The sequence below is a fragment of the Calidris pugnax genome, unplaced genomic scaffold (assembly GCF_001431845.1).
Source record: "Calidris pugnax isolate Ruff unplaced genomic scaffold, ASM143184v1 scaffold20, whole genome shotgun sequence".
NCBI classification, from domain to species: domain Eukaryota; kingdom Metazoa; phylum Chordata; class Aves; order Charadriiformes; family Scolopacidae; genus Calidris; species Calidris pugnax.
In genome coordinates, this window is record NW_015094510.1 from 24,573,611 (window position 1) to 24,588,639 (window position 15,029).

At 40.9% G+C, this 15,029-nt stretch overlaps 1 protein-coding gene across 2 annotated transcripts in view; it reads left to right on the forward strand.

Moving 5' to 3' along the window:
• ATP8A2 (ATPase, aminophospholipid transporter, class I, type 8A, member 2) overlaps window positions 1-15,029 on the forward strand; it is a 310,676-nt gene that overhangs the window by 105,426 nt on the left and 190,221 nt on the right. The window lies entirely within an intron of this gene.

The following is a 15,029-nucleotide window of genomic DNA, read 5'->3' on the forward strand; positions in this document are numbered from 1 at the left end:
AGGTCCCTTCAAACTAGACAATTTTATGATAAATGGTGTGATACTCAGGAGGAGGCAAGCTGCAGTGGTGAGCCACTTCGTAATATTTATTTCTCTGCTATGGAGCTATTATGAAGTGGGGCTCTGTTGGGAGAAGTAAGGGGGACTGTAGAGAGGTACTCTTCTTATACCACAGACAGGTCTGTGAAAGTGTTCATAAGGCTGACTGACAGGCCAATAAAGTTTAAGATTTCAGTTCTTTCTGTCCTATAGGGATGCTTTACAGTGCAGCAATAGAGCTTGCACACGTTTGAGGTGCGCATTCTACCAGCTGCATGTTCCCTCCTGTTGGTAGAACTCTGCCAGCTCTTGGAAGCTGTTTTCCAGCATACTTACGAGACTACTTGGGTAGTGGCTCCTTTCCTGCTCCTATGGAGAAGGAAGCAGTTCCTTCACTAAAATTAAGTGCTTGAAATTAAATAACGCAATTACCTCTGGCACAGTCAGTCCCAACTGAGTTCAATCTCTTTTATAAAGTGATGAAATGTCATGAGAAAAGATTATGCCTGATTGCTTGATTATAGTAGACCCTGAGGAAGAGTGGTATGGATGTGTTCACTTGTAAGCTATAGGAACTGGGCAGCAAGACGTTTGTGTGACTGTTCAATTCAGCTGTAGAGAAGGTCTCTGGATAAATTGAAGCTGTTTTAACTTATCAGTTATGTATGCTCTGCAAGAATGTGTGTCGCAGTGCAATTTGCCCTATTTTAACTGTTAGACTACCACTTGCTTATGGATTTAGTCATCCACAGATGTGGTCCTGTGTCATGACTACTTCATAAAGAAATAAGAGGCCCAAGAAAATGAAAAACGAAAGCTGGCCTGCTTTATTTTCTGCATAGCAGAAAGGCTGTGTCATTTTTAACTCTGAAAGATATTCAGCTTTGAGAACTGTGTATGTCTATGCATGTGTGTTTGTGCTTGTTGCTGGTGTTTGGGGAGAACTATGACCTAGAAGGGATTGTTGGTTTGGACAAACAGAAAGTTTTACCTGCATCCTAAAGGCAAGACCTGCTTTGTGGGGAATGACTATATGGAGTCCTTTTACTACTGTTTTGCAGTCTTAATTATCTTTTATAGGAGCACTCTAGTATACCAATATTGCACGGGAAAAGTGATTTCCAGTCCATGCACCTGAAGTAGAGATGAATCCATTGGCTTTTTTCATCTCTTGACTAGTTTTCTTCCAAGTGTTGGGACTCTTGGATAGCTGTACTGCAGGGTGTGATGCTGGGGCTATGTCTTCAATGTCTTCATTAATGACCTGAGGATCAGATGGATCATGCCCTCGAGTTTATAGGTGATACAAGACTGAGAGGAGTAGGTGTTACACCAGATGGTTGTGCTGCCATTCTGAGAGACCTTGTCAGGCTGAAGAACTGAGGAGAGAGAATTCTCATGAAGCTCAACAAGGGGAAATGCCAAGTCCTGTACCTGGGGAGTTATTAGCTCTGTGCACCAGTAAACACTGGGAGTTGCCAGGCTAGAAAGCAGCTGTGTCCAGAGAAATCTTGGGGTCCTGGTGGGGAAGGTGATGGTGAGCCAGCAATGCACCCTAGCTGCCAGCAGCATCCTGGGCTGCAGTATGAAGAGCACTGCTATCAGGTTGAGGGAGGTGATCCTTCTCTATTCAGCACTGGTGGGGTCACTTCTGGAGTACTGTGTGCAGTTCTGGGACTTCAGTGTAAGATACAAACAGGTTTAATGGAGCAAGTTTAGTGTAGGGTTATGAAGATGATTAAGGGACTGGAGCATCTTTCATATGAGGAGAGACTGAGAGCTGGGACTCTTCAGCTTAGGGAAGAGAAGGCTCCGAGGCATTCTTCGTAATTTGTATAAATGTGTAATAGGAATGAATGAAGAAGAGGGCTCTTCTCTGTAGTGCTTAGTGACAGGACAAGATGCAACAAATTAACACAGATGAATGTCCATCTGAAGACAAAAAACCCCCACTAGTTTATGGTGAAGGTCAAATACTGGAATGGGTTCCCAGAGAGGTTGTGGAGTCTCTGTTCTTAGAGATACAGAAAACCCAATTGGATGGCATGGTGCTGGACAACCTGCTCTGCCTGACCCTGCTTCAGCCAGGGTGTTTGACTGATTTCATGCAGTCTCTTCCAACCTGGGTGATTCTAGGATCCTATGACTAGGGACAATGTATTGTTTATTCCAGCCAGTGCTCTTTGTCCTTCTCTCAAGTCCTGTCCTAAATAGTTGTCAACTGTAATGACTTTCCCAAATTGATTCTTTAATAGCAAATTTTTTTTGCTGCTCCTGATTGCTTTTATATTTGGGAGGGGGTGTGTGTGTGTAGGGGGAGAGAGCATGAGATGGGGAGGTGTCTCACTTTAGAGCTGTTTCATGGGAGTGAACAATAATGTTCTACAGGAGGGAGCTCACACAATTGCAGCAATCTTCTCCTGAATGCAACAAACTCAGGTGTAGGGCCTGTAAGAAGGTCAGCGTTCTCTTCTTTGTCCAAAGTTATCTTCAACTTAGCACCAAGTGCCCAGGAAGGGAATGAACCTGATGTTGTAGACTTACACTGTTGTATTTGTGGGGAAGTTAACAAACATTGAGGAAATAGAAATTTCTTACTTTTATACTCTATGACAATGCTTCAATAGAGAGATCCTTCTAAGGCAGTTTGTTGGTTTATTTCTCAAAGATTTGACAAGATAGGTCAAAGACTACCTGAAACTGAAGCTGAAACAAATCATATATTGTAAATTATTGAAGTTATGCTACTTTAATATATGTAAATAACTGAAGTCCTGTTTTTCAGAGAGGTGTGTGATACTGGACGTTTCCCATTATTTCATGACCAAGCTAATAGCAGTTTTAATTATTAGTGAATTAGCAAATTGAGGAACAATGCAGGAAAAAATACTGTGAAATGTAAATCAAAGGGGAAAAGATGATGTAATTTCATAGGCTTAAAAAGAGGAATAAAAATAACTGAGTTTAAAATCCCCAGGGAGAAAGAGGAATGCCTTTAATAGCCTTTAAGGCTTTGCAGGAACCTTCCATTTACTTGCCAGGTGCTTGACACTGAAGAAAGAAAAACATAATTTTTTTTTTTTTTCCTGCTCTGGGCTGTTTTAAATAGTACTTTGTGTGTCAAATAAGACAGTCCACTTAAACTTCACAGGAAAAAGTTTTAAAATGTAGTTGGTATAGCAGGAGGAAATTTCAAATTAGAGTTAGTCTTCAAACAAAAATGTTAATTGGGAGGGGAATCTGGGTCTTAAAACTTAGTAGTGTGATGCTTAACCACTGTAGGAGGAGTTGTGTTGCTGTTCTCAACGTAGCATAAATTTGTGGGACTTAATATTTCATAAATATACTACAACTTTTTCATCTTCTCTGGGGAGTTTCAGCTGCATTTGCCATTCAAGGATTATTTTTTTAAACATATACTTAAGATACACTGTATATTCATTTTCTGGGCTTTAGGCATAAACTGTAGTTGAACTTGATTCTCAGGGGTAATCTCTTAAAATGAAACTGTACTAACCCTGGCCCCACTTTGCATTAAGAGGGAGAGATGGTATCTTCTGATGGGGTTAAGTCTCCCACAGTTACAGTGTCTCTAACAGGGCACTGGCACAGTGGAGGAAAATACACCCCTCGGGAGACTTTGAAGCTTGCAGAATCAAACCAGACAATTTTTAAGAAAAAGCCTTGTTAAAAGTCTTTCCAGAGACTGACAGATGTTATTATCTTCCCTCATGTTGACTGGGATGTCAGTATGTTAAGAGCAAGCAAAACTTGCTTTTCAGTGGTGGTAAATGTTTGGAAGGCAGTTAAACTCATGACTTGATTTATGAGATCTGAGCTATTGATGTTTTCAAATGTTCTTTTAAAGGACCTGTTTTTATTGATGTCTTGTGATAGCAGCAAAATGTTAAGGCTTGGGTAGAAGTGAGGGGTTTTTTAATAACAGAATGGAGTTTTTTCATTAATCTAGTGTTTATACCTCTTAGAAAGCTCTCTTGTACAGCAGATTGCTGTGTTTGGCTTCAAATATAAAAGTAGCAGAGAAGTATGTAACTTGCATATTATGTTAGTGTATTTAGTTCTCTACTGAAGAATATTGCCTTGAATTCAAATACGTGGTGTTTCAGAAATACTTTTCTATTACTTTGTGTGCTTTGGGAATGATTTTTTTGTTGTTGTTGTTGTTGAATAGAACTCTTCTGTGGGTTACGGTAACCCTGCCTTTGTATGGGTTTAATGCCATATTAACAAGACTCGCATCACGAAGAAGCAACTCATTGGCATTTTATAGATTAAATCATTCCAAGCAGTTTATAAGTACTTCGGTATTAGCAAATATTTGTTGGAACAGCAGAAGTAGTCTTTCCTTTAATTTTTCTCATAGATGTAAGCACAATGAGGGAGGCATCTCCAGAGACAGGAGTGGCATGATGCTGGGACCACATCCCTTGCTGGGTGGCCTCAGGGTGGTGTTTTTCTCTTTTGCTGATGTTATTGGCCATTTCTGCAATACTGCTTGAGGTGATGGTGCTGGGATGTTGTTTGAGTGGAGTATTACTATTTCCACACATGTATCTGCAGAACAAGAATGTTAAACTGAGCTTTTGTGCTTGAATCCTGCAGCCCTTTTCAACTGAGAGAACAGTGAGTTGATGCCCTTATAGGAGAGACTTTATAGAGACTCTCTATATAGAGACTTTCTGGCAAAAGAAACACCCCACCAACCCTGTCTGACTTTTCAGAGCTACTGTTTGGAACTTTTGTGTTCCTAAATGGAGAAGATCAGCTGGCAAACAGTGTTTGGATGGTAATCACTCACCTCAAACATCCACTATGTGTAATTTGGAACAGAGGCTGGTTTTATTTTGCAATTTGACAGCAAAGTGTGAAAAGTTGCTTGTACAGGGAAATTCTTTTGTTCTACCCTGTCCCTCTAAAAAGACACTGATGCTTGACTGGATCTGATGATGTACATTCTGCTTAAAGATAATGAAGTTGCTTTGACCATCCTCTTCTTTTAATCCACTTACTGTATAAGACCATCTCTATTAGAACACCTCCCCTCCATCATGGTGTGTGTTTTTTTTTCAATGCAGGATTCATCTGTTTCTCCTGTTCATGTTGTGCTGGTGAACTTCGGTTTAGCCATGGGGAATTCAATGAAATTATGATGACTTCATGGGCCTGCTCTATTAGTAAAATATATCAAGACGTCTGCTTTGAGCAATTTATTTTTTCTGAGATTTTATCTTGTTGCTGCGTTTTGGCTTGGGACAAAGTTCAGGCAATAGGAACACCAAGAAAAATGTCTGTTTCTGTACAATCTCACTACTTTTCTGCCTTGCTTTTATCAGATGTCCTGTTCTGCAGAGACCTATCCAGTGGTGCAGTATGAACAGAAATTGAGGAAATCCAGCTATAGCTATTTCTATGGACTGTCTGCTATTTGCACTGGGACACTTGCCTTTCAGGGCTACCACATCAGCATGATTTTGGTAGCTTTTAGGCATGAAGGTTGTGCCATTTGCAGTTGTTGCTCAGTATCTGAGTGTTGACTGCAGGGCTTCTGCCTGTCCTCACCAACTAACTTTGTTAGGTGATGGTGACACAAACTGTTGCTTTCAGTGCCCTGAGCAATCATGGAGCTGTAGTGAATAATGGTTAGGAACCGAGGAAAGAAATAAATGTGGTTGGAAAATGCATGTTTTTTAAACAAACTCCCAAGAACAACAGAACCCACTGACTTTTTCCCCATTTGTGTTGCTATTTCAAACAGTATGCAGAGTGGGTGAAGTGAGGACATGAGCACATAAATGTCACTCTGAGAACAGACACTAAGTGTTCTGAAATGAACGTACCCTTTGACTAGAGTGTGTCTGCTCAGGTGTCGAAAGGGAAAGGATTTAATGACTTGAAAGCAGAAAGTGGGAGAAGAGAAGGAAGAAAGCAGCCTGTGAAGAGTACCTGTTGCTAATTGTTAGTGTCGCTTTGTCAGCTAGGTAATGAGAAGAGATATGAGGAGATGAGCAAAGTTGTCTCAGCACTCTGACTTGTAAGGCCATAGCTTGGATGTTTCTGGTTTTTCATCGTCGTTTGGAGGAGACATTAATAATATACCTCACAAAATCAACATCTGGAATACCTCTTAAATATTTATCCCCCTAAGTCTCATACTGTTGCTGGTGTTAGTATTTGACAAAGTGAATAGTCTTTGCTATAGATCAGAATACATTTATTAAATCAAAAAATGGCTTTCATTTGAGAACATCGCCTTTCTTGAGACAAAAGGTGATGTTCTTGAGACAGAAAATTGCAGCATAATTCTGATTAAGAGCATGCAAACCAATTCAAACATTAGTCCCAAAGAAAATTATGGATGTGTTACATCTTCCTGTATGCACATCCTATGTTTTCTCTCATCTGTCACCTACCAGATTATTAATGCTCATTCTCTTGTTCTATTTCTGACAACTCATGACAGCAGTAATCATCTCATGACTTTGAAAATCATGAGGGAAGAACTGTTCCAGAAGCGTTAATGTTTGTAGATAATTGAAGTGGGAGGGCGGTTTGGGGTTGCAGCATGATGTGGTGCTCTCTGTACTCTTGAATACTCGCAGATAATCAGAAATGATTGCCTAAACTGTCCAGTGTGGATGTAGGTATGTGTAAAGCAATTTTGGGACTTTGTCTTATGATCACTCTTCCTAAAAGTTTATCAGCTGCTTTGCAAGAGCTAAGTAAACCTGCAAAATGTTGCCAAGTCTGTGTTAGAAAGCCAATATAGGCAAACTTTGAGAAGGCTTGTCTTAAAAATTTTGGTAATTATCTTGCCCTTTCAGTGACAGGGTGAGTTTCTGCTGAACATTCTGGCTTCTGCTTGTTCTTGTTAATCGGTGTCCTGAGCTATGACAGTTCCTGAGCTTTACTCTCACTAGTTTAAATCATTTAAACACATAGCTAGTGTTTTAAGGGGAAAAAAAATTACTGACTTCCAGTCACTCGTCTGGCCAACGGAGAACCCAAGAAGGAAAGACTTGTGACTCTAGTTCTAAGTGTGTTAATGTTTCTCCAAAACATTAACGTCTTTCCAAAATGAAAGTAGACATTCCAGATTCAGAGTAGTCCTCTTATACAGAAAAATCTGCTTATCAGGTCAGAAACATCTGTGAATCACTGATTTGCTTTCCTAGGATTATTTTTTTTTTGCACTAAAAAATTACTTAAAGATACTTTTTTGACTGGTATTGTTTGGTTTTTAAATGACACAGGTGAAGCATGTGTAACTCTTTTTCTATTTCAGTTACCTGACAGCCTGAACTTAAATGATTCCTGCTAGAGGGCAGAACAGCTATTTTGCTTAATATCATCCCATTATTGTGACCATGACAATACTTAAAATTATTTTTCTTGTTGTGTATTGGAGATGAGGAAGCAATTCAGGCAAAGTAATCTCTAAGTTGAACCACTACTCCAGTTTCCATTGTTACTCACAATTTGGCAAAATGTTTGTTTCTTTGCAGTTATTAATGCAAAATACTTAGTTAATTGAGTAAAACTGTATTGTGTTTTTGGAATTTGCTTCAATTCAGATCAGGTACCTGTTTTAGTGTTGGGTTTGTTTTTATACTGGATGTCCAACTGAGTGACTTCTCATGCCTGTAACTCTGATTATGAATGAAAAATTTGTTTCTGAAATACTTTACAGCATTCACCTGAACTTGCTATTTCTGTAACCATTCTTAACTAGCAAATTAACTTACCAGCGTGTATTTGGAAAAAGTGGAGGAAAGGCATGAATACAGCTAAAAACAACTGACTTTCAAAATTTTTGTTTAGAAACAATTGTAGTAAAAATACTGTATGTCCCGATTAAAAAGTAACCAGTTTCTCCTCCAAGTACTGTTTACCCAAATTAATTTAAAATTAATTTATTACCTGTGTGCATTCTGAACCTAGTACTTAGGAGACCAGAATCTTAGTAAGTCACTTGATGTATTTCATAAAATGCAGGTGTAACTTCTGTCTTGAGCCATGGTGTGATAATGCTCACAAACAGTTCCAAATGCTCTTGGTATTAGTTTCTTCACTGCACTGCAGTACCCTCTCCAAATTGCTACCAGTCTTTTCAGTTTCTGAGCAGGAGCAGTCAGCAATGCTATGTTTAGCACTACACTTCCCAAACTGGAAAATAAACATTCCATAGATACTGCACATGAGAAAACACTATGCTGTTGGAACGTATGCTATTTTAGAAGAAAGATAAAACTGTGGTTTGGAATTCCTTCTGTTCCATGAGAAATTCATAGTACTGGTATATTTTTCTTTCCACAAGTGTTAGTGTGTTAACCCCTATATTCTGGCTAAGTTCCAACTTGAAAATCACTTTCTTCTCACTGAAATTCTCCCTGCTTTCTCTGTTGAATATGATATTCTTTGCTTCTATTCAAAGCTATTGTGAGGGTGTCAGCGTGAACGCTTCATGTTGCCAGGTTTTAACCCAGAGGTGCTACAGTAAGGTCCTGCTTGTGAAACCTAGCTCTAACTCTTGGTGAGCCTTGGTTTTAGCCTTCCGCCTTGCAAAAATAGTTATGGAAATACAAATGTTATCTCAAGTGTCTTTAAACAAAATTTGTAGGATTGGGGTTTTTTTGCGGGGGGGAGAGGGGTTTTGTTTGTTTGGTGGTTATGGGTTGTTTTTGTTGGTGTTTTCCTTGCAATTGGGCGATGGGACTTGGATACCCAAGTTCCTCCAATTTACCAGTGCAGTTATAAATTAACTTTGTAACTTGTTTGTCAGCAAAATGTTTTAGCTCTTTCAAGCTGTCTTTTGTCGCATAGGTAATATGTGGTCTCTGACAGGGTGCACAAAAGCATTCACAGGTATATATACTTCTGTACGTGGTAAGAACAGTTTGTTAATATGGTGAAGCACATACGCTAACTGCAGCTGACTGTCCTGTCTCAGCTTAAGCTTCCACCCAAACCAAAGTCTGTGTCAGATGCTCTGGTTCTCCTGTTTAGGTGTTCTGGCACAATTAGAATTTTAGCATAGTCCTCTTGTTTCTTACTGCATGTTGCACTAAATACGGCTTTCCTGAGTTCCTGGAACAGTATGTTGCTTGCCAGAGAGGGACTGAATGGTTCATCTTAAGGAATTCCCTGCTGGTCCGTCAGGCTGGATGGAGGCCAGGGGTCTGGTTCCTTTCTGCAACCTTGCAACTGGTTTGTAAAGGCTTCTGACTGCGTAGAAATGATCTTTAATTCCTTACTCACTAAGGTGCAACTACAAGGAAATATTTTTCCTTTTCTGTGTCCTTCCAGTGGTTTGGAGAATGGCAGGAGTGAATAGGTAACTCTACTCATCTTAATCATTGCTTACTATTCCGGATTTTCCTGTCTGAATATTAAATAGTTATAAAAGATCTCAGAACTTTTCATAGGAGGAGAGAATTTGAGGATACTCATTGCTTTTATTGAAATACTTATTTTTGTCTTCCAAATTAAATATTTGAGTTTCCCTAATACCCAGATGCATGAATGTGAAGAAGATGAAGGCTTCTAAAGAATAAGTGGTGCTGCACTGCATTCAGAAACAAGACACTCAAAACCACTGTGATACAGCTCTTTTCATAAAATCCAGCAAAGTCTTGTGCTGTATCCCCAGGATGAGCTTAAATATTGTGTTTTCCATTGTTAAAAGTACTGGATATAAAAAAACTACAGAGGCAGGAATTGTCTGCTCTGTAAGCTTCTTTGTACTGCAGGGAATTAACCTGATGAGAACCCTGGGCTTTAGTGCACTGTAGTAATATGTTAGGACATTGAACTTGTAAAATGTATCTGGTTGAAGTTTCAAAAGTGCTTAGTGTTGGTGGAAGCTGACAGGAGTCAGCTCAGACACTCAAAGAAGTTCCTCCTCATGTTCAGGTGGAACTACCTGTGTTCAAGTTTGTGCCCGTTACCTCTTGTCCTGTTGCTGGGCACCACTAAAGACTGACTACATCCTCTTGACACCCACCCTTTAGGTTTTTGTAAGTGTTGATCAGATCTTCTTTTCTCTAGACAAAAAGACCCAATTCCCTCAGCCTCTCCTTGTAAGAGTTCTAGTTTCCTAATAATCTTTGTAGCCCTCTACTGCACCCTCTCCAGCAGTTTGCTGTCCTCCTTAAACTGGGGAGCCCGGAACTGGACACAGTACTCCAGATGGGGCCTCACAAGGGCAGAGTAGAGGGGGAGGAATGAATCTGACCTTGCACTGAATCAAATGGCTAGGCTTAAACTTCTTTATCTGCTGTTCATAGCTCTGAAGTCACAGTAATTAAAAACAAAACTAGAGGGAAATGTAGAAAATCTGATGTCATTCAACCAACTAGAATAGGAAGCAAACTCTTTGGGTTTATTCACATGAGCAGAATGGTGAAGAGGCACTGGCTCCAGTGGGTTATACATTTTTTGGGGAATGCTTATGTCCCTGACATGTGGCAAGATCTATAGATCTATAGCCTTTGCTTTGCAGAATCACAGAGTTTTCATGGTTGGAAGGGACCTTTGATATCATTGAGTCCAACCACAAAAAAAAAACCAATCCAAAAACCAAACACAACACAGAACACCCAACCCAACAGTCTCAGGCACTGGAGCATGCCCTGAAGTGCCACGTCTACACGTTTCTTAAATACCTCCAGGGTTGGTGACTCCACCACCTCCCTGGGCAGGCTGTTCCAGTGCCTGACCACTCTCTCAGTAAAGTAATTCTTCCTAATATCTAATTTAAACCTCCCATGCCACAGCTTGAGACCATTTCCTCTGGTCCTGTCATTATTCCCTTGGGAGAAGAGGCCAACACCCACCTCTCTACAACCTCCTTTCAGGTAGTTGTAGAGGGCAACGAGGTCCCCCCTCAGCCTCCTCTTCTTCAAACTAAACATGCCCAGTTCCCTCAGCCTCTCCTCATAGGACTTGTTCTCTAGACCCCTCACCAGCTTGGTGGCTCTCCTCTGGACACGCTCCAGCAGCTCAATGTCCTTCCTGTAGTGAGGGGCCCAGAACTGAACACAGTACTCGAGGTGAGGCCTCACCAGTGCCCAGTACAGAGGCACCATCACTGCCCTACTCCTGCTGGCCACGCTGTTCCTGATGCAGGCCAGGATGCCTTTGGCCTTCTTGGCCACCTGGGCACACTGCTGGCTCATGTTCAGCCGTCTGTCCACCAACACCCCCAGGTCCTTTTCTGCTGGGCAGCTTTCCAGCCACTCTTCCCCAAGCCTGTAGCATTGCCTGGGGTTGTTATGACCGAAATGCAGGACCTGGAACTTGGCCTTGTTGAACCTCATCCCATTGGCCTTGTCCCATTGATCCAACCTGTCCAGATCCCTCTGTAGAGCCTTCCGACCCTCAAGCAGATCAACACTCCCACCTAGTTTGGTGTCATCTGCGAACTTACTGAGGGTGCACTCAATCCCCTTATCCAGACCACCAAGACAGGCCCCAAAACTGAGCCCTCAGGGACACTACTGGAGAACGGCTGCCAGCAAGAGTTCACCCCATTAATCACAACTTTCTGCGCACAGCCATCCAGCCATTTTTTTTTTCACCCAGTGAGGATTACACTTGTTTATGCCATGATTTGCCAGCTTCTCCAGGAGAACACTGTGGGGGATGGTGTCAAAGGCCTTACCAAAGTCCAGGTAGTCAAAGTGTATGAGTAAATCCCACCTATTCTTCAGGGCAATAAAGGCTGACCAGTTGGAAGCGATTTGGCAAAATAGCCATCCCTAGTTGATGGTGTGATAGCTTTTGGGGGATTTAGACTTCCTTTTGCACAGTTGCCCAATTTGTGCGATCTCTTATATATTGCAGTCATTTGTTGACATTTCTTTGTAAGTGATGCTCACTTGCTTATGCAGAGCAATACTCAACTCATGCTTCCACAAAGAAAAAAAATCTTTGTTTCTGCACCACTAATTCTCCTTCATACTTCTAAGAAAAAGCAAGCTAATAAATGTGTGAGGAATACCTGCACTTACAAAGATATACTCTAAAAATTCAGGAAAAACTAATTTTCTGCTGTACTCAAACTACCATGCAGCTTAAGAGAAGTCAGTGTTCTGAACAACATGAGACTTAAAATGGTGAAAATCTGGATTCTGCATTCACCCTTAGGCTTTTCTCATGTTCTCTGAAAAATCATAAATAGCTTCACCCTATTCTGGAAAGGCTGCTTTGATATCTCCTTTTGGCATCTGCATTACCTTAAGTTTTCTTCTACTCTTTTAAACTTGCTTCTCCCATAGTGTCCAGAATAGAAGATGCAGTGATAAGCATTGAAAATGATATTATTTTTTTTTCTAGTCTTACTCTTTCATATCCCCCTTCTCTTACTGTGTTCCATGTCACAGCACATACTTAGTCTTTACATTGCTTCATCTCACGGGTCTTCTCTCAAGTGTCTCACTCTATAAAGTATGCTGGCTTTGTGTTTGGTTTATTTATGCCCTGCATATACCTTTTGTGTATGACACACAGAATCTTAAGTTCCTACAGGGACCTCTTTGATCAGAGCTTCTAAGCCTGTGCAGGATGTTACCTGTGGTTACTTGCCTACATTTGATCTTGAAAGAGCTATTACTTTTGGGCCCTAGTAAGGAAGAACCAAAAAATTTTAAGCAAAAACTTGTGACAAGTGTATTAGGATCTCAAAAGGAAGACAAGCTACTAACTTGCAGGTAGGATGAAGACATCTGTTTGACGAATCAAATACCTTTCCACAAAACAGCATCTTGTTCTTCAGAAGCATGTGCTGAGCATTCAGAGGTTGCTGGCTGAAGAACTGATCATCCTGAGTGGAGAGGCAGGATTTAGCAGCCTCTATGGAGGCTGGAAGGTCAGAAGAACTTCTCTGCAGATGAAGAAAGGCTGTTCTGGTACGTATGTAAAACCAGTTGCTCACTTCTCTGTGGTCTCTTGCTTAGCTTCAGTCTTTCATTAAGCTCAGAACTGTCTGTACTTGGACAGTGGGTGCTCATTGTTGCATATGGTATAGTCAGTGTCTAAGTCAGTGCCAAGTTTCTATGAAACTTTCTACCTCTGCATTCCTCACCCTGCAAATGAGGTATTTTTATATGTTCTTGGTACTGGGTTGTACAAACAGGTCATCCAGATACAGTCTTAGTTGTGTGATGGGTCTCTTGGAACTGTGGATCTGTGATTTTGTCCAGGAGATGGAATGACTGAGCAGTGCCTTAGTGATAGGAGCATGTCCAAGGCTGAACTGTGGTAACACTGAGATCACTGCCCAAGGATCAGATGAGTGCTCCGTTGAGGGATACTTTTGGACATTTGCGTGTTCTTCTCCTCCTTCCCATCCCCCAGGTGAAAGCAGCAACCAGTTCATAAAAACAGTTGGTGTAGATGAGTTTGGAGGCAAGAGTTGGCTCTAATTTTTGACAAATAGAAAGCAGCTGTACTATTGGATTTTCTGCTATTCGGATCAGGTCTTTATAGACTGTTGGATACTTGTTGATATAGCAGGAGCCAGAATGTGACTAAGTTAAAGTTGAAGGTAATGACCAGAGAGACAAGCAGCTGCTTGATTATTTTGATTCCCTGCAAGGGGATAGTTGTAGCTGCATTACTGTTGGTTAAGAAGTTTCAATTGTACCTCCAAAGGAAAAAGTCAGATAACACTTGTATGCAGTTCACTGCAAGGTATCTCACCCCATTGCTTTTAACCCCCAGTGCTCGTGACTGTCCATGCTCTGGTGCTGGGAGGCTAACTGTGCTTTGATTTTTCAAAACAACTAGTTTTAGGAGTCTGAAGAAATGCGTGCAAGCTTTCTCCCTCATTATTTCTCCTGTCTGTTTCTTTTGATAACCAACTTGTGTGGGCTGGAAATCCAAGCTGTTCAGGGATATTTTGTTAGGGTAGGCTTTTAAAGGCAACATGGAACTAAATTTTATCCTGCCCAAGTGTAAGAATCTAATGAATGTTTTTACTTTAATTGCTGAGCTCAGGAGTTTTTAGCACATTCATGGGATTTGTTGGTTTTGTCTGGCTAGTTGAATAGGTGAAGTAAATAGTGATGGTTTAAGAAAAAGTGGCCTTGTAGCCCACTTCATGCTTGTTTGCAAGCTGTTCTGGGAGACTGTTCTGCTGTACCTGGTCAGCTGGAACCCTATTCCACTGTTCTGGCCATATGTACTTCTGTAATTCCTGTCCTTGGCTAGGGGAAGAACTGTGTGTCAAATGCTGTGTGGGCTCCTTGGGTGTCAGTGCCTACTGTCACTTATTTGGTCTTTATCAGAGCTTTTAAAGTGCTTAACGTGATGTTCTGATGGAATTGGAGAGTGTAAGCTACTTCTGTCAGAGCTAACAAACTAAAGGGTGGGTGGTGGAGATGGAGGACATCCTTGTAAACAATAGCCAGTGGTTGGGGGCCCCTTAAGCATACAGAATAATTCTAGCCCTCTCCAAAGCAAGCATTGCACCTGATTTCAATTTAAAGTAGAAAAGCGAAGAGCTGCTTGAACAATTATTCAGTTTTATAAACCTGTTCTGAATAATTACTGCTGGTATCTTGGAATTTATTTGTCTTGCTCCTCCAAAAGACTGTTTTGTATGATGTGGACAAAATGTGTTCAGTACCTCATCTGTCATGCGGTTAGTGGGTTCCCTGCCCATCTCAACTGTCCCAAGAGAAGACCTGAGGATCAAAGGAAACCTAGCACGTGACCATTCTCTCCTCAACCACCTTCAAATTGTAAGTTTAAAACAGAAGTATGTCTACTTCAAATTGCAAGTAGTGAGTTCATATTAAACTGGAAAGTAACCACATGCAAAAGAAATTGACTCTGATTTACATGACGAAAGGGAATGTGGTGTCAAATTTAACTCTTCCCACAACACAGCTTCTTACTGCACCAGGTTGCAAAGTTTGGGAGAAAAGTTGTGACTAAAGAATGCAGTCCTAATTTTAATTTTTCTGGTT